This window comes from Ambystoma mexicanum, chromosome 14 (assembly GCF_040938575.1).
Source record: "Ambystoma mexicanum isolate Mex_15411 chromosome 14, UKY_AmexF1_1, whole genome shotgun sequence".
Lineage (NCBI taxonomy): Eukaryota > Metazoa > Chordata > Amphibia > Caudata > Ambystomatidae > Ambystoma > Ambystoma mexicanum.
The window spans coordinates 669,353,229-669,376,589 of record NC_090940.1 but is presented as its reverse complement, the minus strand read 5'-3'; the positions used below and the strand labels follow the sequence as shown (position 1 = coordinate 669,376,589).

Genomic DNA, 23,361 nt, shown 5'->3' with positions numbered 1-23,361 from the left:
AACAGGAGACACTGGTCACCAGCGCATGCTCACACAGGGCCCAACTCTCGGGCGGGTGCAGAAGATCGCTGCGCATGCCCAGAACAGGAGGAACAGGTCACCAGCGCATGGTCACACAGAGCTCGACGCTCGTGCTGGTGCAGAAGATGGCTGCGCATGCCCAGAACAGGAGACACTGGCCACCAGCGCATGCTTGCACAGGGCCCAACCCTCGGGCGGGTGCAGAAGATGGCTGCGCATGCCCAGAACAGGAGACACTGGCCACCAGCGCATGCTTGCACAGGGCCCATCGCTCGGGCGGGTGCAGAAGATCGCTGCGCATGCCCAGAACAGGAGACACTGGTCACCAGCGCATGCTCCCACAGACCCCGGGTCTCGGGCAGGTGCGTTTCAGGGGAAGCCTCGCGCCGGGTCTGTCCCAGGTAAGCGAGTGAGCGCTTTCAGACCCTATTGTCCTGTGCAGGTTGTGCACAGGAGAGGCGGGCGGGGCTTTTCCTGCGCATGCGCCCCAGGGTCAGATGGCGGTGCTATCTAGATTGACCCGGCGTCCCGGTATCTGGAGCTCTGCCTCCCCCCCCCCCCTCTCGAGGTTACTTTCCCATTGGAAACTGCAGGGGTCCCGGGTTTTTGTGGTAGGTCTTCATAGCGCAAAAGAAATGCTGCATTTTGCAACTTAAGATACTGTTACTTTGTGATTAATTATAATATGTGTTTCTTTGAACAGTAACACTTGAACCCCCCTCTCCCCCCCTTCATCCAAACGCTACTGAAGTGTAGTGCCTTGACAGCCACTTTCAAGAGTTAGTCCTACCTCTTATGTTAGTTGCCCTGCCCTGGTTTTCTACCTTTTAAATCTGGTTACCCCACGTGTTATATAGCTATCTAAGGCCTGTTGCCCTCTTGTATGGATGGGGCTAGTGGGGGTGCAGGGTGGAGAAAGGAAGTGACGGGGTTCAGGGAATAGGCAGTTGTAATGAATAAAGTGAAGCAACAAGCCGCACTGACTCCGGCTTTGTTGTTAAAAGCCCGACTCGCTGCCTGATTCCTTATTCACATTGGCGACAAGCGGGCACAACCTCCCGCATTCACGGGCAAAGAGCGCTCTCTAGGACTGTGCCCATGCCACAGCCCCTGGACGCGCCCAGGTAGCGCGGTGAACCCCGCGGGCAGGCCAGCCTACCTACCGAGGCCCTGATGTGCATCGTTGACGGGCCCGGCTGGTGATATCCACAGACGGCCATACCTGTCGAGAAGGACGGGTGGCTAGCTGCGCCTTCTGCCCAGTGCTCACGCCGGGAAGTGCATTAGAAACGGAAGAAGGAACTGGGCCAGCGGAAAAAACCCACCCTAGAGATAAAGGGCGCAACTGACATTTCTCCAGGTCCACACCATCATGCAACACTGGAATAGCAGGGGGGACCCACAAAGAGGCCAGGTGACAGCCCATTGTAGGTGCCTGGCCCCCAGTACTAGGAAGGGTGGCTGTGGGGTATAGGGATGCCCCTTCGAGGTTGCCACAAGAATTGTAGAGAGACGTCAACAGTAGAGCCACATCACAGCCTGAGACGGGGAGGGCTGTGCAGCCATGTCAGGTGAAGACATCACAGCCACCGTAGCCGCGCACCCATCAAAGACTTTTCACATGGCACAGAGTGAGACCATCCTGTGGCAAGTGCCGGTAGCATTTGACCCTATGGACACAAGCAATCTGGGCCTGAGGCAGGTCCGATGGTCAAAGGATTTCAAAGTCTACATAGGGGCAATGGCATATGTAGATGATGTTAATGTTAAAGGATATTTGTACCGAGCACTATCACCACGGGAGTGGTCCCCTGGCACTCTGGCGTATCTAAAAGAAACAGGAGTAGGTTAGGGACGTGTTAGTTGGACAAAGTTTGGAGAGGAGCAACGGAGCTGAGATGTACTGTTGACAGCTTCAGTTCGGTTAACAAAGTTCCCGGAGCCTTTTGGTGCGGTATCTGGTCTGAGTTTGTTGTGTGAAGGTCTGTGTGTTGCGGTGTGGTGAAGTGTTTGCGGGTTGCTGCAGTTTCAGAAGTGTGGTTGTGTTTAGTTGGTGTGTGAGAGGTATGTGAGGAGTGGTGAGGTTTTTGTGGGGTTGGTTAGTAGCCTTGTAATTCAGAGAAATGTCCTATTGTGTGCCTATGGCGATTTAGACATGGTTGTCTTCTTTTCAGTGATTAAGTTTCAGCCTGATAAGGCTGTCTCTCATCGCTCTGTCATTATGTTAAGTTAGCTGGTCTTTGCATTTCTATCTTTGTATTTGGCCAGCCCCTACATCCCAGTTTGTGGTTGGTGCAAACTAGTGCTATTGGATCGATCTGCTTGCGACCTGCTTCTGTACCCTACGCACTGTCTGAATGGGTTAGGTTGGTGGTTGTGCCTTTGGGTTAGGCATGTTTGCTATTATTCTGTCCAGATGGGGTTATCACTTGTGTTCTGTTCCACCTAGTACAGTCTCTCTTGTACTTGTAAGAGTTTCCCTTAGTCGGTCCTAGGTGTTGTCTGTGCCGTCATATATTCTGTCAGCCTGTTCTTTTGTATTTCCTGTTTGCTTTTTTCAGTTGTTTCTGTCTGGTTCCGAGGTGTTGAAGAGCCAGATTTTTGTTTTTTAAATTTTAGGTGATCTTTGGTATTTCTTATTCCTATCGGGAGGTTGTTCCAGGTTTTTGCCGCTAGGTGGGAGAAAGAGGAGCCTCCTAGTTTTTTCCTGGCATATGGTTTTGGTTCCAGGCGGATTTCAAGGACTCTTGTTGGATTGTAGATTATTTTCTTTTGTAGGAACTCTGCCCCCAGTCCGTTGATTGCCCTGTGTGTTAAGCACATTGTTCTGATTGTGATACATTGGCTTCCAATCAAACATTGTAACATTTTTAGCGCTGGAGTGATGTGATCTCTTCTAGATAGTTTAAGGAGGAGTCTAGCTGCTGCATTTTGGATGTGTTGTCATTTCTTCAGAAGGTGTTCCGGCATCCCGAGTGTAAAGCAACCACTGGACGGAGGAGTCTGTACTCCTGCTCTCTATATGGCAGAGGAGAGGCACAGAGGACCATGGCAGAGGAGAGGCCCAGAGGACCCCAGCCAAGATTCTCTATAGGGTATCTATGGTCGAGCAATCAAGGCCTAGCTTCTCAGGAGGTGATGCAGGCTGGTTCTTAAGTACAGTGTAGTCCCCAAACACCCACAAAGGAATGTCCACACACTGTATTAGTTAAAACACAGTCTTTATATAAATAAGGTTCAAGGTTATATGCACAATCACGATAATACACTTTGTGTTCCGACAATTCTAAATGGTAAATATATACAGTTCTAGGTGGTACCACTATTACTCTGATTCCATTAAAATGCCTCAACTGTCCTCGGTTTAAATAGCATACGAATCAATAACTTCAAATAGCATACAAATCAATACAGTAAAATGATATCAACCATAGGTTTAGGAGGAAGATAAGTTGGTTAGACCACTGGCAGAATACTGGCCCCGCTACCTAGACACAGTTCCGTGTGAGGATCCCCCCACCCCCACCTGGGCAACCTGTAAATGAAGATGCACTACAAGCCCAGTCCATATATTGTCTTTTAGAGTCTTATCTTCTTCTATAGTTCTGCAACCCAAATGTACCTTGTGTTGTAGAGTTTTTCGTCTGGGAATTGACTGGCCCTTCTTGAGTGCACTCCCTTTTAAGCAGGAGCCACAGGTCGTCGAGCTTCCGAGAGGACAAAATGGTGAATGTTGTCATTGAGGCAGCAGCTTCGGTCCTTGCGGTGCTCGTAGACAAGTGATCGAAAACGTCCTGCAACAGGGGAGACGTGCGGTGCACCTATATGATGATGGTTCGCTGCCGCAAAGAGTTAGTGAAGAAATTTGGCCCAGCAACGGCGTTGAGTCGTTGGCGTCTGGCGTCGGCGAATGGGACGTGACCACGGCGGTCTTCAGTAGCTTCGTTGGCATCTTTGAGGTCTTCGGGTGGTGGGAAACCCACCGGCGGATTCTCCTCTGTCGTCGGCGGCCTTGACTTATTCCGGCAGGACGAAAGCGATCGACAAGGAAGTCCTTGGATCAAATGTTCTTAGGCAAAGGGAGCACTGCGGCTCCGGACGGCGGTCAGCTCTCCGGTGCTTCTTTTCGTTCTCCTCGACGGTCCCCTTCTCTGGTTGGCAGCCTTTTGTAGGTCTGTCTACCAGGGAGCTTTGGCAAAGATCAGCTGGTGCACGATGGTCCCTCGTAGCTCGGGGAGAGGTCTCCTTACCAGGTCCTCTGTTAGATCAGTTCTTGAAGGCACAATAGCTTTCAGATTACACAGAAGGGAACATCGGTTCACTTTCTTCTTCCGGCTCGGCTTCGAGAGTAAGCATCAAGTAGCAATTTAAGCTTCTGAACGATTTCTAGCAGTGACATGCCCCCAGATATACTGTTGATCTCCCATTCTCTCTGCTGGGTCACACTCAGGCAACCAATCACCCAGAAGGGCAGTCAGGCAGCCAATCAGGTGCACAGTGCATTCAGGCCATTCTTCTCCATCCAGACACTCAGAACACAGAATGTGGATTCGGACAAGCACTCTGCCATTCAGCACTACACACTGCATTCATACCAGTTTCGGGCAGGGCTGTCTCAGTCATTGTGTCAACCACATGATACTAGACACCCATAACAGAGAATGCTCTGATTACTTACCGGTAATCTTCATTACTCCTAGTCCTACTCTTCTTCGTCACAGTACTTACTTCATGAGGCCCCTGCCTCCGACACAGGACCTTCTTCTATTTCTTTAAATTCCTATAACTCCTCCCCCACATCCACGTCACTCAGTTTCATATTACCAAGCCAGAGCATGGGACCTTCCCCGCAGGGAGGGCGAGGAGGGTCGTCAGTACTGTGACAAGGAAGAGTAGGACTAGGAGTAATGAAGATTACCGGTAAGTAATCAGAGCATTACCTCCACGTCCACTCTTCCTCGTCCCAGTACTTACTTCATGAGGTATACCAAAGCAGCAACGGGGAAAAGGTCCCAATGAGAAACAGAGCTAAAAACAGTGCAGCAAACACACCCACAATAACTCTCAATTCACATCCCCACAGATAAAACTCCAACCACGAAGGAACCGAGTGGGAGAAACTCAACCCATAGCGGTTGATGGAAATCCCTAGACCAGCCAAGGCGGCAGCCATACAAATCTCTTGCAGAGAAAAACCCTCCTTGCATCGGCCCAGGAAGCCGCCAAACCCCTGGCGGACCGCCCCTGATCGTGCGCAGGCACAGGCAGGCCAAAAGCCATATAGGCACTGGGATCACAACCCGGAACCATCGGAAAATGGAAACCACAGATGCGTTTTGCCCAGCCCCAGCCGGACCACAAGCAATCAGAAGACTATCAGATTGGTGGGAAAAAGCAAACCTAGCCAAATACTTCAACACGTCCCGCCGGACATAATGTTAAGCCAAGCCACCTCCTCATGAATTCTCGGATCATAAAAGAAGTCAGGGAGAACCAGATCCTGAGAGGTATGAAAACCGAGATACAACTTAAGGGAGGAACTTCGGACCACACCTCAGCAGCACCGAGTCTGGCAGCACCCTCAGGAAAGGAGGGTGACATAAGAGAGCCACAATCTCCCCAAGCCTACGGGCAGAAGCGAAGGCAATAAGAAAAGCAGATTTTAGTGTAAGATGTTTGATATCAATCTCGGAAAAGGGCTCAAAAGGAGGCCCTTGAAGGAACCGTAATACAAGAGGGAGATCCCAAGGGGGAAGCCCTTTATCAGAACACCTTCAGAGTGGAGGGTCTAAGAGCATCCATTATGTACTCAACTACAGGATCTGAGAACCCCTGAGATGTCAACCTAGACTAAGCAATAGCCACACTGCCCATTGCCCATCCAGTGGAATTCCAACCGCAGATCCCCTTGAAGGGGACACGGCCACCTTGGAATCAGCCAAGGTTCCTAGGACCGAAGCTCCAACAGAGAGGGGAGCCAACTCCGGCGGGACCAGAACTGAGCTAACAACAACACAGTCACCCTGGACACTCTGATGCGCCAAACTACCCGGGGCAGAAGGGGAATAGGCGGAAAGGCTTAAAGGAAGACCCCAAGGCCACTGTACAGAAGGGCATCCATTCCCCAATCCCCCCGGCCTGAAACCAAGAGCAGAAGAGGCGAACTTCTGCTGAGGCCGGGGATGCAAACAGGTCTAGAACCGGGGACCCTAATCTGATACAGGTCACTGCAAAGACCTGGGCCAACAGGAACAGTTCCGCCGAGGAGTGAAACCAGCATCTGAGAAGATCCGCTTGAACATTGCCCACCCTTCTTATACGTGAGGCCACCAGAGACACCAGATGAGATTTCTCCCAGGTGCCTATCAGCGCTGCCAGAGCATTCAAGGAACAGCCGGAACCCCTTTTGTAGTTGACATATGCCAAGGCCGTCGTATCGTCCGATCGGATCAAAACCTCCTTGTAGTACACCAGAGCTTGGACAATGGCACAACTCTTGCCAATTGGATGATCGCCGGCTCTCCCCAGATCTCACAACCCTTGAGCTGAGAGGACCCCCAATGTAGACCCTTTCTGCTGGCGTCGGTAGTAAGAGAGGCCACAGGAGGATGGACCATGCAGCCTGTAGACCTGAAACCCCCCGCCACCACAGCGGGAAAACTCGCAGCGCTGGGGACACCGAAAACACAACTACGAAAGCCGAAACGTCGGAAACCAGTGGGAGAGAGTATAAGACACCAGGGGACATAACCGAAGACGGGCTCAAGGAACCGAAAAAACGCAAGACGCCACGTGCCCCGTAATTTCAGCAACAGGCGAGCCGAGACACACTGCCTTCTGAGAACCCAGACCAGCCAGCAAGCGCCCCCCCCCTGCACAACATCCAGAGTACACTCTCCCCAGACGTCCGGACAAGCAGTGCAGGGTCTTGAGACCCATAAGCAGTTGACACATCCTAGAAGGCATAGGGACCAGGAACACCTGCAAGTAGAAAACTTGACCCTGAACAGGGAGAGGAACGGGCAAGACGGTAACACACAACAATCCTTCCTAGAGAACGGATCCCATGGCCAACTACTTGGACCGTGAGCTGGGTACCAAAGTCCTAACCATGCAAACCTGGACAGGAGGAGACAGGAACTGCAACCGATACCCCCCTCCGGAAGGAGCCCATTACCCAGGAAGCCGAACCCCACCGGTCCCATACACCTCAGAGAAGATAGAGACGAGGAGCCAGGAAAAACCGCCAGTCACCGCACTTGCACCAGAGGAAAATCACAGGACGTTGAAGCATGCCTGCGCCACAATATAACAGCATGCTTGTCAGCCCACAAAAAGATCCGACTTATCAAAAGGAAGATACAGGACAGCCCAGAAGTCCAGCAGACCAGGGCCCCCCCCAGCCGACAGAGGAGCCACCAGGCTGGCGTCAAAAAGGGCAGAATACTGTCACAAAGCAGGGCAAAGCAATCCATCCCGGATAGCAGACATCAAAGGCAACCCCCCACCTGGGGTATTCCTACACTGGAAAAACCCACTGAAGTGACATCCCCCTCCACAGGCACCAGGGGCTCTGAGAACTCCTCTAAGCACAGACATGTGCCATATCACTTCCCACAAGTCTGAGAGGAGGCGTGAAAGCAACACGTCGGCACCGGAGGACCTAGGCCCTAAAAGAAGAGACACTGGGAACCCTCTGAATGGCCATTACTTCCATGATGCATTTTCTATAATTCCATGCCGGACAAGGGAAAAGAAAATCATCTCCTTTGACCTTCCCTCGTGCAGTTCAGAGGAAGAGGACAAGGAGTCTGCGTCCATAGCTAGCACAGACGCAAACACACCACTAACTCGCCACATTACTGAGAGGTGGCTTGAGCCCTGTATCCAGTAGCTGGTAGCCCCAAGCTCTAAATTGTTCCAATGCGTCGGTCTAGGAAGGATGAAATGCCGAGTCAGCACTGCAGAGACTCGAACCCAAAGTGTAGACTATGCCAGGCCGGTACCCTTCAGGCCGCTTGCAGACACGTCCAAATATGCGCCGTTTTCACAGGCTGCACGCAAAGAATGCAGCCAACATCCGGTGCATCCTGGGCTGCGTGTGTCTGAGGAGCGGGTGGTATGTGACATGCCTGCGACAGAACAGAGCCCCCGCACTTTCAAAGACTCTCTGCCACTGTCACCCCACGACAAGAAGCAGAGAGGCCACACAACAAAAGGGAAGGCTAGCCCATACTGCCAAGTGCTTGCCATCATTTCCAACAAAGATGTGTACACAAAGCACGAGGAAACGGCATGTTGAAGGAGTCAAGATGGCCATACCAGCAGGAGAGGGGAAAAATATCAAGCACAGTCCTCCCCTCTCCTTACCTTCCCCCAGAGAATGCAGCTAACATCCGGTGCATCCTGTGCTGTGTGTGTCTGAGGAGCGGGTGGTATGTGACATGCCTGCGACAGAACAGAGCCCCCGCACTTTCAAAGACTCTCTGCCACTGTCACCCCACGACAAGAAGCAGAGAGGCCACACAACAAAAGGGAAGGCTAGTCCATACTGCCAAGTGCTTGCCATCATTTCCAACAAAGATGTGTACACAGAGCACGAGGAAAAGGCCTGTCGAATCAATATGGCCAAAACAGGAGGAGAGGGGAAAAACATCAAGCCCAGTCCTCCCCTCTCCTTACCTTCCCCCGGGCCATGCAGGACCCGGGACACAATGCTCACGCTGCGGTCCGGAGCCCAGCAAAGAACCGAGCGAGGCAATCCCGCTCAACTGTGACCCCAAGCCCCGCAGGTGGCCCAGGAGCAGCGCCGCACCTGAGGGAGCCGAGGGCCCCGCCACACAGCCCCCCCAGGGGGCCAGCAAGAGGTGCTCCCCTGTGCCCCGCACCGGGAAGAAAAAGTCCAACCTGCCGGAGGCAGGAAAAATTAAACTGAGTGACGTGGATGTGGGGGAGGAGTTATAGGAATTTAAAGAAATAGAAGAAGGTCCTGTGTCGGAGGCAGGGGCCTCATGAAGTAAGTACTGGGACGAGGAAGAGTGGACGTGGAGGTAATGCGTATTCGTCACACACTCCATTCACCTAGGTCCCACCCCACGGACGTACCCACAACATCCAGTCATTGGGAAGGCTCCGGCCAGTCTGGCCTGGACTTCCCCACAACACCATATATGGAACTTCCACCCAACAGCCATTTAGAGGGAAGGGAAAGAGTGAGGGTTTCCTGGGACTTTGGGAAAAGTAAGGTAACAGGCGATAGCAAGCAAGAGGCCACAGGGGCCATCTTGTCTCCATCAGGAATCCACTGATTCCAATGACAGGGCCTGAGCATCCCAAAAAGGAGGACGCTCAGGTCACCTGTCAATTCAGCACAGAACTGCCACCAGCCCGTACCTTGCTCTGTGGGCCACACACAGGTGCCCAAAAACGTACATTAGGAGTACAGGGTCGTACTCCCACCCATGGGTGCCATAATGGTATCACAAGGGTCTGTTCACCAAATCAAATACAGGAAGAGCCGCACCGCCAGGTGTCCCACATGAACTCCTGCACGGAAAACAAGTCAGAACATACCTGATAAAGCAATAAAGGACAAGGATACAGAGGCCCTGTCCCTCTGATGCATTTCCAGCATCACAGTCGCCCCCACCCCCATACTGAGGTTAGGGTGCCTAATCTCCCACGAGATTGACACCCTCATCCAGACGGTTAACATACCTTCTGGAAAGGCCATCTGCATTATCATAACTCTTCTCTGGTCTATGCTCTATGGTGAAGTCTAGCCCTTGCAGGCTAATGGACCACCTGAGCAGTTTCGGGTTTTCACCCTTCATCTGCATAAGCCACTCTAAGGGCTAATGGTCTGTTTGGACCTTGAAGGTAGACCCTGTAAGGTAGGGCCTAAAACACTTAAGGATCCAAACTATATTGAAACATTCCTTTTCAACAGTAGCCCATCTAAGTTCTCTACCCTTGACTTGTCTACTGATGAATATGATCGGATGTTCCCTTCCTTTGACATCTAACAGGGACAAGACGGCTCCAATTCTGGTGTCGCAGGCGTCAGTTTGAACGATAAAGGGCTTGCTGTAATCGGGCGCGCACAACACAGGTGCCCTACACAGACTTTCTTTCAAGCCAATAAAGGCCTTCTGACAGCTTTCCTCGGTTGTTTGGGCGAAGTTAGAGCTGTCAGAGGGGCAGCTCTGGTTCCATAGTCTGCCATGAAGTTGCGACAATACCCAGTGAGGCCCAAAAATGCTCTAACCTGGGGTTTGAGTAGTGGGAGCCTCCCAGTCCTGTAAATCCTGTACCTTACTGGGGAGAGCTTGGATTTGACCCCCTCCTACCTCATGACCAAGATACGTGACTTTCCCCTGAGCTATCGGGCCCTTGATGGCCTTGATAGTGAAGTTAGCCCTTTTCAAGGCCTGCAACACTTTATCCTAGTGAGTCAAATGCTCCTCCCAAGTGGAACTGTAGACGGCGATGCCTAAGTAGGCCACACAAAAGGCCTCCAGCCCACAGAGTGCATGATTGACTAAACGTTGGAAAGTGGCAGGTGCATTCTTCAACCAGAAATGCATGACTCTAAACTGGTAGAGCCCTTCATGTGTTGAGAAGGCAGTCTTTTTGTTGGCATGGTCCGTCAGAGCTATTTGCCAATAGCCTGAGGTAAGGTCAAAGGTGCTCACAAATGTGGCAGCACCTATGGTGTCCACAAGCTCATCAGCCCTGGGCAATGGGTGCGCGTCAGTTTTGGTGATGGCATTGACCCCTCGGTAGTCCACACACAACCTCCAATCCTTGGTACCGGCCTGGAAACTTGCCTTGGAGACAAGGACCACTGGCCTGGACCAGGGACTGGTTGAGGTTCAATAACACCTAGATCCAACATCTTGGCGACCTCAGCCTGGATGTGGTTCTTAACTGTATCTGACATACGGTAGTACCTGCTTTTGACAGACACACTGTCACCAGTGTCATTTTCGTGCCTACACCACAGTGTAAGGCCTGGCATCAGTGAGAACAAAGAGGCATACTGCCGGAGCAAAGCAATTGCAGGCCCTCTGCTGCTCTGTCGTCAGATCTGGAGGGAGATGCACTCCCTCCACTGAGCCATCCTGAGGGTTGCTATGCAGCAAATCAGGAAGGGGCTCACTCTGCTCCTCTTCTTGCTCTGAAGCCTGCAAGAGACATGCAACTTCATCTCGCCTATGGAAAGGCATGAGCCTGTTAACATGGAATACATGAGGGGCTACCCCACGGACTCCCATGTCAACCAGATAATTGAATTCGCCCATCTTGGAGATGATCCTGAAGGGTCCAGTCCACTTATCTGCCAAAGCTCGAGGCTTGGTAGGCTCCACCACAAGGATCTCCTGTCCTGGAGTCCAATCGACTAGTGACGCTTTAAGGTCATGCCAGTACTTGTTCAATTCCGGGCTGGCCTTTAGATTTGCTTTCGCCTGACCCATCATTTGTATTTTGTATTTGTTATTTGTATCGCGCTCCAAACCCTCAGGTAACTGGGTGATGGAAAACTTAAGTGTTACAGGGATAAATAGGCGATGACACGACAGAGTTGAGAAGAACAATGGTTACAGATAGGTCAGCAGACAAGCATTACAAGTGAGAGCAACAGTTGGGGAGGCCAGTGGCTACAGATAGGTCTGGGGATAAACATTACAAATGAGAACATGCGACTTAGGAGATCCTAGGATGGACAACCTAGAGGAGCAAAAGCAAAACGTCAGAGGATGGTAGTTTCATCGGATAGGCTTATCTTTAAGCCATGTTTTTACACCAGTTTTGAAGGCAGGGAAAGCTGGTTCTAACCTGTAGGAGTGAGGCAGGGAATTCCAGCATTTGGCTGCTTGGACTGGGAAACTGGCTCCTCCGCAGTTATTAGGTTGAACCTTGGTACTGATAGGCAATGGGCCGATCTGATGTTCCGAGATGGTTGGTATATGCTGAATTTATCAGACAGATATTTGGGAGCTGTGTTAGACAGGCATTTGTGTGTAATTGCCAATGTACGAAGAGTAATTCTGTCGCGAACTGACAACTACCTTCCCGCCTGAAGCTTGAGATATGGCTGGATCTGGGAAGGTTAAGTGCTGCTCTCAAGTAATTATTTTGTAGGACCTGCAGGCTATTTAGGTTCTGTTCAGTGGTTCCTAGGAAAAGCGTGTTGCAATAGTCAATCTTTGACAATGCTAGGGTTCTGGCTAGCGTTCTACAACTGCAAGGGGAAAGATAGGGTTTACAACTGTAGATTAGCTTGTTGGTGTAGGCTGTAGAGGACGCCACGGAGCTAACTTGTTTTTTTAGGGACAAGGGCGAGTCAAGATAGACTCCCAAGGTTTTTATATCCTTGGCAATATCATGTTCCCGTCAATATTAAAGGCTGTGTACCTCTGGTCTAGTTTATTTAGGCATGCCTGGGTGCCGACAATCGGGAGCTCTGTTGTCTCGTCATTGAAACAGAGACTGTTAGTGGCCATCCAAGCCTGGATTTCTAGATAGATTGCATTGATTAACTTGTGAGGACCTGGGTGTCATCTGCATAGTTGGTATAGATGATAACCATGTTATCCAAGCGATCGAAGAGGAGATTTGTGAATATATTGTATAGCGTTGGTGACACTCAGGATCCCTGAGGAACCATGCAGAGTATCGGGATCGGGTTTGCTGAGGCTGACAATACTCTAGTGGTTCGATTAGATAATAAGGATTTGATCCAACTAGATGTGTTGGTGGAAAAGGCTGTTGTTGTGGTCAGATGTCCAGTTAGGATTTGATGGTCAACTAAATCAAATGCTGCAGACAAGTCTAACAGCAGGATCGCTAGGGTGCCTTTGTCCTTCGCCTCATCCATCTGGATTTTCAAGTCCAGAAGTGCTGTCTCATTTCCATGTCTTGGCCTAAAACCAGATTGTCTGAGGCCTAGTAAATTGTTCTCCTCCAGGTGCTTCTGGATTTGCAAATATGCAATGCTATCCAGGATTTTCAAGAGGAAGGGGACGGTAGTAATAGGCCTAAAGTTCAATGGAATATTGGGGTCTAAGTTAGCTTTTTTTAGGAGAGGCATGACCCAGGCCTCCTTAAGATTGTTGGATACATGACTAGTACTAGTACTATCCTCTGTCTGAGGCCTAACACATGGGCCTCAAAACAACCCCGGCGGTAGCCGTGCTGGTAAAACAGGCACGGCTGCCGCCGGAGCTGCATTTTTTCCGGCACCCGTCAATGAGGAATTACCGGGTAATTCTGACATTGTCGGACCCGGTAATTCCTGCAGTGCCGGTGCCCGTCATTCCACATTCCCATTTGAGCCCCATAGGGTGGTGGTGCCATTGCATCCGACATGCTGCGGTTGCGTGTGCCGCTCTGCCCGCAGGGCCAGACCTGGTGGGCTGACAGGCGCCCATGAGCACAGCTCGTAGTATGGCGGTCTGGGAACTACGGCACCGGCATGCTTACGGTACCGTAGTTCCTGGACTGCCATGCTTATAATGAGGCCCATAGTCTCCCACTTACTTGGCAGGATCTGGAGGGGAGGCTTCTAAACCTTCTCTGCTCAAGGCAAGGGGCCCCCTCACTGGATGGCCAATGAGTAGCTCAAAGGGGCTGAAACCAACACCCTCTTGAGGTACCTCTCTGTAAGCAAACAGCAGGCATGGCAGGAGGAGATCCCATTTCCTCCTTAGGGGCTCTTCCAAAGCGCCTAGCATGCCCTTGACAGTTTTATTAAATCTCTCGACCAGACCTTTGGTCTGGGGATGGTAAGAGGTAGAAAACGTGTAGGTTACCCCACCCTCTTTCTACATGGTTTTCATGTAGCTCGACATGAAGTTGGATCCTCTGTCAGAGACAACCTCCTTAGGGAATCCAACACGGGTGAAAATTCCCCGGAGAGCCCTGGCAACCACCATGGCAGTAACAGTCCAAAGGGGTATAGCCTCTGGGTACCTGGTGGCATGATCAACTAAGACCATGATGAACCGATGTCCACCTGAAGTGGGAGGGTCAAGGGGACCGACAGTGTTGATGCCCACCCTCTCAAATGGTTTGCCAACCACTGGCAATGGCTGCAGTGGGGTAATGACACTGCCACCAGTCTTGCCAGACAACTGACAAGTTGGGCAGGCCCTGCAATGGGTTCCACTTCTACTCCCATCCGAGGCCAGTAGAAATGGGCAGAGAGCATCTGCTTAGTCGTCTTGTTACCAAGATGACCAGCCAGGGCACCTAATGCGCCAGCTGCAGCAGGAATGGCCTGTAAACCTGGGGTACCATCAACCTCTTGAGGGCACCAGGTTCAGGCTTAGTGGGGTCACTAACAAGGAGCTCACCCGCCCAATAAATCCAGAATGTCCTAGGCACTTCTCCCTGTGCCTGGGACAGGCCTGTTTCCTCAGAACCTCGAGAGAGTGGCACTCTCTTTCCCCCACAGAAGTCCACTGGGGAGGGTTCCCCTTCAGCCAGCAGGCATTGAAGGTAGGGGTTGTCCTCCGGGTTGAGCACCTCTCCCGCAGGAGAGCCTTCTGCCTCGTCTCCCTCAGGAGTTGAGTTTGGGTTTACCACTGGACCCAGCCCGTCTGGAGCATGAATGCCAGTGGCTGCCGCAGAAGCAGCAGGAAGAGAAGGGGTCCCTTTCGCAGAGGCGTCCTTCTTGCTCTTCCTTCTTCGTCGTGCCTTGGGTTTCACAGTCGGCAAGGGTACCGGACTCGCAGCCGGACCCAGTGTGAGTTGTGATCGGGTGACCGCCGCAGCAGCCATGGGTAGACCATCCGAGATCATCCCCATTTCTAAAAAATAATTTCCTAACAAAATGTTAGCAGGCACGTTGTCCTGTACCAGAACAGGAAGCTTTGCTGTCTTGTCTCCAATCGTAATGTTGACTAAGGCTACAGGTGATAATTTGGGAGGCCCACCAGCTAACCTGGTAGTTCTCAGAGGAGCACCTACATAGTCCTCTGGCTTGAGCAGGGTCCTGTCCACCATTGTCGTGCTTGCCCCAGTATCTCTCAAGCCAGAAGACGACTGGAAATTCAAGAGGACACTTCTCAAAAACCTACGGGTGTTCTGTGGGATTGTCGCCAGTACTTCTGCGTACTGGTCCCAGGCCCCAAGGGACACTAGGGAAATCTCTACAGGGGCACTGAATGTGATCCCTGTAGAGGAGGAGAGGGCGGTTGCGTCCATCTCAGGCATGTGATAAGGGTAGGTCAGGCTGACGGCCTGGACTCCAAGTGCCTTACCTTTACACTTTTTGTCACCCTTTTTGTGATCCAGGGCCCCACATTCCCAACAAGTGCCAGGAATGCGAGGTACGGTACTGGAACCACTGGGAGCCTGCTTTGCAGCAGGTGGACCACTACTCTTATTCCCACCCACATAGGCCAGTACCGTATGACTTAACTTATATTTTGAACTGGACCACCTTGTAACCCGGTCCTATACTATCTATTGTACTTGCATCATGTCACCCACTGCACTCCTCTATGTACCACCGATTGCATGTACCTCTTTCGCGCAACTGTAACTATGTTGTCCACAAGATTATGCGCCCAGCTACCTGAGGGTTTGGCCGCGCTCTACAAATAAACAAACTAAACTAGGACTTATCCCCACTAGATATTTGGGTCTTAGGAGAGGAAGGTGTTGTTTTACCTGACTGTGATTGCTTTAGGGACTCCTCAGCCTTCTGAGAGGTCCCCTTTTCTTTGTCCTTGTCCTTCCCACTGGAGTCCTTAGGGGACACCCGGTGAGAGACCCACTTGTCAGCTAGCCGGGCGAGCTTAAAGGGATCTAAAATGTTCTGGTCAGCAACATACTGACGCAGCTCCGGTGAACAGGCTTCCGAAAAATGCTCAAAAAACAAAAGGTGTGATAATTCAACAAACGTTTTCACTTTGTAACCATCAATCCACCCCATCGTGTTCATGTGCGCAGCACTCACCCAGTCAATCCAAGACCCATTCCCAGAACCTTTGTCTTGCCAAACTTAGCAATCAAAGCAGACTTCATGCACTCATACTGACCCCTTTCTTCCACACTCAGTTTCGGAATACAGTCATATCCAGTCTGAGACACTGGCCCTCATTACGACCCTGGCGGTAAGGGGTTTGCGCCAGCGTTAGCTGCGCCGACCCCTTACCGCCAACTACGAGTTCCCATAGCGCCATGGTCACTTTTCCGCCCGCTTTTTGCGGGCGTAAAAATCCATGGCGCTATGGGACCTTGGTGTTAATTACGCCACCGTAATGTACGGTGGCGTAATTAACGCCTTCCCCACTCCCATTGAGCCCTATGGGGCCGAAATGGGAATGGGGAAGGGTAAATGGGTCAATGGGGACTTACCGCCCCGCCGACCTCGGAATGGGGCGGTAAGTCCGCCATCCGCCATGGCGTAAACGGACTTTACGCCATGGCGGAAAAGTCCGCCGATGGCGGAAAAAATCCGCCAGGGTCGTAATGAGGGCCACTCTGTTTAACAAACACTTAGCCCAATCTCTTTTATCAACATCATGAAATGCACAAGCCATTTCAGACGCTTCAATCCATTGGAGGATATCCGAACCCTCCACATAGACACCAACCAAATCTTTCATAAACTTGGTGGCTGGGGACCTGACACTCTCAACTGGTTTCGCTGAAGTCTCCACTCTAGCTTTCTCGAGTTGGATTTTCTGACATTCAGTGTCCTTGTTCTTAAGTTCAAGGTCCTTATCTTTGAATTCAAGATCCCTATTCATGAGCTGCACTTGTTGTGCCAACTCCTCTTTCTTAAGCTCAGCTTCTATTTCCAACTTGCAATATTCAAAGGCCAATAATAACTAAAGTTCCAAGGCATTCCCTGCTGGAATTCGGAACAGAGGCAGTAGGAATGACAGCATTCCCAGAAACAGATTCAACAGCAACCCCAGGGGCAGGGGCCTCAAAGGTTACCTCCTCCCCTTCAAGAGCTTCACAATCAATCTGGTAGTCCACCAGGGCATCCATCAGCTCAGCCCTAGACTTATCCACAAAGTCTAACTCCCTGGCTTCACAAGCACTCTGGAGAACCTCTAAGCTCATCTGAGTCAATTTACCATTTGCAATAGATTCCATTGCTTGTAATGTAGTTATCTTGTACACAACTAAAACTCAATTTAACAAAGTGTTTGTGAGTGGCAAGGTTACACACTGATTCTTAAAACCATAAGCATCCCACTGCTGCCACCAGTGTAAAGCAACCACTGGAGGGGGGTGTCTGTACTCCTGCTCTTTATATGGCAGAGGAGAGGCACAGAGGACCCCATCCAAGATTCTCTATAGGGTAGCTATGGTCGAGCAAGCAAGGCCTAGCTTCTCAGGAGGTGATGCAGGCTGGTTCTTAAGTACAGTGTAGTCCCCAAGCACCCACAAAGGAATGTCCACACACTGTATTAGTTTAAACACAGTGTTTATATAAATAAGGTTCAAGGTTATATACACAATCACAATAATACACTTTGTGCTCCGACAATTCTAAAATGGCAAATATATACAGTTCTAGGTGGTACCACTATTACTCTGATTCCATTAAAATGCATCAACTGTACTCAGTTCAAATAGCATACAAATCAATGCAGTAAAACTAATTCGACCATAGATTTAGGAGGAAGATACGTTGTTTAGACCATTGGCAGAATACTGTCCCCGTTACCTAGACACAGTTCCGTGTGAGGATCCCCCCCACCTGGACAACCTGTAAATGAAGATGCACTACAAGCCCAGTCCATATATTGTCTATTAGTCTTATCTTCTTCTATAGTTCTGCAACCCAAATGTACCTTGTGTTGTAGAGTTCTTCGTCAGGGAATCGACGGGCCCTTCTTGAGTGCACTCCCTTTCAAGCAGGAGCTACTGCTCATCGAACTTCCGAGAGGAAGAAAGGGTGAACGTTGTCGTTGAGGCAGCAGCTTCGCTCCTTGCGGTGCTCATAGACAAGTGATCAAAAACGTCCTGCAACAGGGGAGGCGTGCGGTGCACCTCGACGACGATGGTTCGCTGCCGCAAAGAGTTAGTAAAGAACTTTGGCCCAGCAAGGGTGTTGAGTCGTCTGCGTCTGGCGTCGGCGAACGGGACGTGACCACGACGGGCTTCAGTAGCTTCATCAGCGTCTCTGAGGTCTTCGGGTGGCGGGAAACCCACCGGCGGGTTCTCCTCGGTCGTCGGTGGCCTTGACTTTCTCCGGCAGGACGAAAGCGGTCGACGAGGATGAACAAGGGAGTCCTTAGATCAAATGTTCTTAGGCAAAGGGAGCACTGCGGCTGGACGGCTGTCTGGTGCTTCTCTTCGTTCTTCTCGGCGGTCCCCGTCTCCGGTCGGCAGACTTTCGTAGGTCTCTCTACCAGGGAGCTTTGGCAAAGATCAGCTGGTGCACAATGGTCCCTCGTAGCTCGGGGAGAGTTCTCCTTCCCAGGTTCTCTCTTGGATCAGTTCTTGAAGGCACAGCAGCTTTCAGATTACACAAAAGGGAAACGCGGTTCACCTTCTTCTTCCGCCTCGGCTTTGAGAGTAAGCATCAAGTATCAACTTCAGCTTCTGAACGATTTCTAGCAGTGAGAGGCCTCCAGATATACTGTTGATCTCCCATTCTCTCTGCTGGGTCACACTCGGGCAACCAATCACTCAGAAGGGCATTCAGGCAGTCAGGCAGCCAATCAGGCGCACAGTGCATTCAGGCCATTCTTCTCCATCCAGACACTCACAACACAGAATGTGGATTCGGACAAGCACTCTGCCATTCAGCACTACACACTGCATTCATACCAATTTCGGGCAGGGCTGTCTCAGTCATTGGCCCTCATTACGACCCTGGCGGAGTGGGTTTCCGCCAGCGTTATTCGCGGCGGACCCGTCCGCCCTACTACGAGTTCCCGTAGCGCCATGGAGCCTTTCTCCGCCTGGTTTTACCGGGCAGAGAAATCCATGGCGCTAAGGGACCTCGTTGTTAATTACGCCACCGTACTTTACGGTGGCGTAATTAACGCCTTCCCCACTCCCATTATACCCTATGGGGCAAGAATGGGAATGGGGAAGGGCAAAATGGGGATTGGGGATTTACCGCTCCGCCAAGGTCGGCATGGGGTGGTAAATCCGCCAACCCCCATGGCGCTATCGGCGGCTTTCCGCCGTGCTCCGCGGTGCATTTAGCACCGCGAATTCCGCCAGGGTCGTAATGAGGGCCATTGTGTCAACCACATGATACTAGACACCCATAACAGAGAATGCGTATTCGCCACACACTCCATTCACCCAGGTCCCACCCCACGGGTGTACCCACAACATACAGTCATTGGGAAGGCTCCAGCCAGTCTGGCCTGGACTTCCCCACAACACCATATATGGAACTTCCACCCAACAGCCAGTCAGAGGGAAGGGACAGAGTGAGGGTTTCCCGGGACTTCCGGAAAAGTAAGGTAACAGGCGATAGCAAGCAAGAGGCCACAGGGGCCATCTTGTCTCCATCAGGAATCCACTGATTCCAATGACAGGGCCTGAGCATCCCAAAATGGAGGACGCTCAAGCGCCTGTCAATTGAGCGCAGAGCTGCCACCAGCCCATACCCTGCTCTGTGGGCCACACACAGGTGCCCAAAAACATACACTAGGAGTACAGGGTCATTGTACTCCCACCCATGGGTGCCATAAGGGTATCCCAAGGGTCTGTTCACCAAACCAAATGCAGGAAGAGCCGCACCACCAGGAGTCCCACATGCACTCCTGCGCAGAAAACAAGTCAGAACATACACGTTGAAGCAATTAAGGGCAACGATACAGAGGCCCTGTCCGCTTGATGCATTTCCAGCATCACACCGAGGTAGAGGCTGTTTGCGTAATCGATTCTTGACATGATGAGGGCGACGATTGTTAGTGTTTTGTGTGTGAAGGAGAGGAAAGGTAGGATTCTTTTTGTTGAGTGAAGGAGGAAGAAGCATGTCTTAATTATTTTATTTACTTGTGGATTTGAGTTGAGCGTTGTCCATTAGGACTACCAGGTTTTTTACTACCTTAGATGGGGTGGGCACGGTTCCCAATTCGATCGGCCAGGGAATGTAGGTGTTGTTCTGTTGGTTTTTGAATATAATCCTGATTTCTGTATTTCCTGGGTTGATTTTTAGGTTGTTGGCGTTCATCCAGTCATATATTTCTTTTAGACATTCTACTAGAGTTGAGTGATCTGCTTGTGTATCTTCGATTTTGTAGATGATTTAAGTGTCGTCTGCGTATTTGTAGCATGTAATGTTGAATTTTTTAAAGATCTTGATTAACGGCGCCTGGTAGATGTTGAAGTATAGTGGTGATAGTGAGGATCCTTGTGGTACTCCACAGTCGTTAAATCATGGAGTTGCTTTGAACGGTTTTATCCATACAGTTTCTGTTCTGTTTGCTAGGAATGCTTTAATCCAGAGTGGTGCCATGTGTTATATCTATATCTTCTAGTCTTTTAATCGGGGTGCCATGGCTTACTGTGTCGAAAGCTGCCGATAGGTCGAGCAGAATCAGGGCTGAGGTTGTGTTGGTGTCTGTGTTTGATTTTAGGTCATCCCAAATGGATAGGAGTGCCAATTCTGTTCCACTCGTGGGTCTGAAGCTGACTTGTGCTTGGTCTAGCAACTGATGTTTTTCTACGTGTTCTTGGGTTAGTTTGTATACATATGTTTCTAGGAGTTTTGCCGGCTAGGGAATGTTTGAAATAGGCCTGTAGTTGGAGAGGTCTTCCACGTCTCCACTTGTGTTCTTTAGAAGAGGTTTAATATATGCTGATTTAATGGATCGTGGTACGGTCCCTGACCCTAGTGACAGATTCAGGAGATTTCTGTAATATTCAGATGGCGTTCCTTGTGTGAGGATTGATTTGTAGATGTCGGGGGCAGGGATCCATGGGCGATCCTGCTCTCTTGCTATATTTGACCAGCTTGACGAATGTCTCTACTGATATTGCCTGCAAGTTTTGGAGTTTGTTTTCTGGCTCCTTGCCAGGTCTGGTTGGTTGAGTGTTAGGGTTGGTTGGTCTGTTTTGTAAGATTAGTCGGATGTTGTTGATTTTGTTATTGAAATGGTCTGCCAGTTTGTTGCATATTTTCTATGATGGTATAGGAGTGTTGGCGCAACCTGAGAGAAAGAAGAATCTACTGACCCTGGCCATGGGTGCGGCAGGCCGAGACATTCTGTATGAGTTGGTGGATGAAGAAAACGCAACATTCCAAGAAATCAAAGATGCTATGGCCACATACTGTGTCCCACACAGAAATGTTGAATATGAACGCCACATATTCCACATAACGACCCAGGAAGTGGGGGAGACCCTTGATAACTTTGTCATGAGATTACACATGCACATGAAACATTGTGCTTTTCATCGTTACTCCAACAGTGAGGCACTTAGGTCCCAAGTAATAGGGTGTGAGTCACCAGAGTTTCGTAAAAAGCTATTATAAAAACCAAGATCACTGGATAAAATCCTGGCCATCGCCAGGTCGGACTCTGCCATCACCCAGCAAGTCCAAAATATGGGAAAACTGAAAATCCTCTCGTCAACCAAAGACTGTGGCCCTCATTATGAGCATGGTGGTCTGGGAAGTACAGTACCGGTAAGCATGCCGGTACTGTAGTTCCCGGACCACCATACTACAGGCTCTGATCGCGGGAACCGTTTCACCCGCCAGGTTTTTGCTGGCAGGTGTAACGGCACCCGCGAGCAGAGCACGTCGGATGCACCGACGCATGCAGAGTTGTGCCGGTGCATCCGACGTCCCGATCCCCATTCAGCCCTATGGGCAGAATGGGGTTGAGGAGGCCCTTGATTCCGGCACCCGAAAATGGGCAAGTATCAGGTCCGCCTAACTCGGCATGACCTGGTTCTTGCCCATTCACAGCACGGCTACCGCCAGAGTTGTAATGACGGCCTGTAAGTCTGCCCAGAAGCTGTCGCCCGTGCAAGGGGAGGGCACCAGAAAATCGGGCATAACATTCTACCAGTGCGGGTATGAATACCCGCATGAGGGCACGTGTCCTGCACTAGGATAGAAGTTTGCGGAATGTGGGGTCGAGGACCACTTCCGTGCAATGTGCAAGAACGCTCCTCGCCTCATAACTCCTCGCCATCCACTGGCAGACTACATACGAAATATCATAGAGAGGAACGCAGAAACACCCGGGAACCCAGGTGACACAGGCCAGCAGAAGGGGAATACGACAAATACCACGAAAACAAATCTCATAGATCCCAGAAAGGAGGTTGTCATGTCAGCCTAGGCGAAACCTCTGATACGTAGCGGCGCTCACACAGTCCGAGAGTGACTCGTCAGGATCCTGCGCTGGCCAACGGAAAAGGGGCTATGTATGTGCACTACATAATGACACGGCCAAAGAACACAGCCTTACGCTAACCTTACAAGTCCTGAACACTCCCGCAGACTTCCACATTGACACTGGGGCGACCATAAATAATATGAGTGAGGAGATTTACAACAAACTCCCACGTCCCCCAAAACTGAAGCCAGCAATGGTGGACATTTACCCATATGGATCTGACACCCCGCTCCCCTGCAAGGGCATGTTCACCACTGTGTGTGCACACAAATCACACACGGCCCGCATACAACTGTATGCTCTGTCCACAGTGGATGCATTTTGAGTTTTAAGATGGCGTTTGACGTGGGCCTGGTACACATCCTCTAGCGCATCATGGCGCACAAATACATGACTCCCGGATGGAGACATGGTCAAAATGTTCCTGAACCTGTTCAAGGGCCTAGGGAAACTGAGGAAAGGTAAGGTCAGGCTGCACATCGACCCCACAGTCAAGCTGGTCGCCCAGCACTATGGGGGAATCCCCATCAGCATTCAGAAGCAGGTGGAAGAGGAACTCTGCCATTTACTGGATCTCTACATCATTGAGAGGGCGACTGGCCCGACACCCTGGATCTCCCCAATAGTCCCTGTGCCAAAGAAATCGGCAGAGGGAGCCATCCTTCTGTGTGTGGACATACGCAGACCAAATGAAGCCATCCAAATGGAGAGACACCAGGCATCCCGAATCACTGACATGATCCACCTCCTGAACGGCGCCACCATATTCTCAAAGCTCGACCTCAACAAGGGCTACAACCAACTGGAACCAGAGCCCGAATCCTGCTACATCACCATATTTGTCATGCACTTGGGTTTGTTTTGCTACAAGAGATTAAACTTTGGTATCTCTTTGGCGGTGGAAATATTCAAGGAGGAAATACAGCAGGTCTTAAAACACATACCAAATTGTCTGAACTACTGAAACGACATACTGGTATTCATCAAATCC

At 50.7% G+C, this 23,361-nt stretch overlaps 1 protein-coding gene across 2 annotated transcripts in view; it reads left to right on the top strand.

Annotated features, from left to right (window-relative positions):
• Nucleotides 1-341: 341 nt before the first annotated feature.
• LOC138527137 (zinc finger protein 850-like) overlaps nt 342-23,361 on the top strand; it is a 108,433-nt gene continuing 85,413 nt past the window's right edge. Inside the window, exon 1 of one of the 2 annotated variants that reach the window (XM_069638233.1) lies at nt 342-422. The gene's annotated coding sequence lies outside the window, so the exon portion shown is untranslated. The remainder of the gene's footprint in view (nt 423-23,361) is intronic. The other variant, XM_069638234.1, reaches the window with a different exon arrangement.